The sequence below is a fragment of the Sorex araneus genome, chromosome 4 (genome assembly GCF_027595985.1).
Source record: "Sorex araneus isolate mSorAra2 chromosome 4, mSorAra2.pri, whole genome shotgun sequence".
NCBI lineage: Eukaryota > Metazoa > Chordata > Mammalia > Eulipotyphla > Soricidae > Sorex > Sorex araneus.
In genome coordinates this window covers 138,482,771-138,485,148 of record NC_073305.1, presented here as the reverse complement: position 1 = coordinate 138,485,148, position 2,378 = coordinate 138,482,771, and positions in this window count along the sequence as shown.

Sequence of the window (2,378 nt, the reverse complement as noted above, 5' to 3'; positions counted from 1 at the left end):
GAAACTATTGACTGTGAAACCCTGGGTTTAAGAAACAGAGGTGGGGCTGGAGAGATAGCACAGAGGGTAGAGTATTTGCCTTGCATGTGGACGACCAGGGTTCCATTCCCAGCATCCCACATGATCCCCAAGCACCAGCACCGCCAGGAGTTATTCCTGAATGCAAAGCCAGGAGTTAACCCCTGTGGATCACTAGGTGTGACCCAAAAAGAAAAAAAAAAAACAGAAAGAGAGGTGATTAGCTGGAAATCTAAAGTTCAAGATGTAAAAATAAGAGGCAGGCAGGATCAGACGCGTTCAGAAGACACTTATTAAAGCATTGTATTCTGGATATATAATTCTTTGGTGCAAATTGGTATTCTGCTAGGGTAGAAGCAAATTCTTAAAGTGACAGATCTGCACTGGCAAAAATGTGTAGTTATAAATTGATTAGAATAATAGCAGCTAGCTTGTACATTGATAGTGCTAAGCACTTGGCATATTAACATTTAATCATCACAACTTAATGAATGCTGAGCAAATTTGAAAGCCTATAATCATAGATTAGGAAAACTGGGTTTTTTAAAGTGTGATAATTATTGGGCTCAAGTGATAGCACAGCGGCCGACTCGGGTTCAATTCCTCCGTCCCTCTCCGAGAGCCCGGCAAGCTACCGAGAGTATCCCGTCCGTGTGGCACAGCCTGGTAAGTTCCATGTGGTGTATTCAATATGCTAAAAACAGTAATGACAAGTCTCACAATGGAGACGTTACTGGTGCCTGCTCAAGCAAATTAATGAACTGGACAACAGTGCTACAGTAGTTCACTACTAGGCATTGCCTATTAAAGACAAGTCTGTGACCTGAGTGATTTCATAAAAGAATGTGAGTAATGCACATGTAGAATAATAATTATAGTCCTTGATAAGCAGTTTTATCTAGTTACAAAATCAAAATTTTGCTGGGTGCTATTTTATTAATATGCAATTTTTAATTAATAGAAATTAATCCTGTTGTATACACTTATTGGGAAAAATACTAAGAGTATTTTCTTGATAGTTCAAATTCTCCACTGAGAAGACTGCTTTATTTAACTTGGCTTCTTTGAAGACCAAAATTTGTACAAGTAAACTGCACCAATCAAAAACAGAAGTAGAAAGCGCCTAGAAACATTAAACTTGTAAAATGGCAGGTTACAAAATCAATACCTAAAAGTTCATGGCTTTTCTATATACAAATAATAAAAGATAAGAAAGGAATATTTAAAAACCAATCCCATTCACAGTTTGTGCCTCAGAAAATCAAAGTCCTTGGAATCAGCTTAACTAAAGAGGAGAAGGAGCTATACAGTGGAAATTACAAAACACTATTACAAGAAATAAAAGAGGACACAAGAAAATGGAGACATGATCTCTGCTCATGCATTGGGGGGATTAAAAGTGTCAAAACGACAATACTCCCAAAGCATTATACAGATTCAATGTGATCTCTATAAAGATACTCATAACATTTTTTAAAAAATAGGTAAAACATTCCTGAAATTCATATGGAAAAATAAACCTTCATGAAGAGCTAAAGCATTCCTTAGAAAAAAAGAAGATTGGAGGCATCACCTTCCCCAAGTTCAAACTGTACTACAAAACAGTAGTAATTAAAACAGCATGGAATTAGAACAAAGATAGATTCACAGACCAATGGAATAGAATTTTATATCCTGACACAAACCCTCAAATATATGATTACTTAATCTTTGATTAAGAAGCAAGAAATTTGAAATGAAACAAGTGATGCTGGGAAATTTGGGCAGCTACATGCAGAAAAAGTGAAACCAGGGGCTGGAGCGATAGTACAGTGGGTAGGGTGTTTGCCTTGCACTGGGCCAACCCAGGTTCGATTCCTAGCATCCCATGGGTCCCCTGAGCACCGCCAGGAGTAATTCCTGAGTGCATGAGCCAGGAGTAACCCCTGAGCATCACCGGGTGTGACCCAAAAAGCCAAAAAAAAAGAAAGAAAAAAATAAAACCAGACCTCTTTCTAATGCCAAGCACAAAAGTCCGATCAAAACAGATTAAATACCAGCTTCCCGTGGCCGCCCGGGGTCCTTGACGTCCTGCAGCTGCCCCTCCCAGCATACCAGGACCCCACCAGGAAGATACTCGTTCGTTTTCATTAACATTGTCTTCGTGAGAGTCAGCTGCAATCAGACCTTTCCACACTCAAGGTTAAAGTCGGCCAGCATTTGGCTTGCCTAATGTTTGTTGTTATAAGAACAATGTCATCAGCAAAGTGGAAGTGCTGTAGTTGCTGACCCTCTATCTTCATTCCCATTTCTACTGATTCCAGTTGTCACATGATGCTCTCGAGGGTGGCACTGAAGAGTTTCAGTGAAATGGTATTACC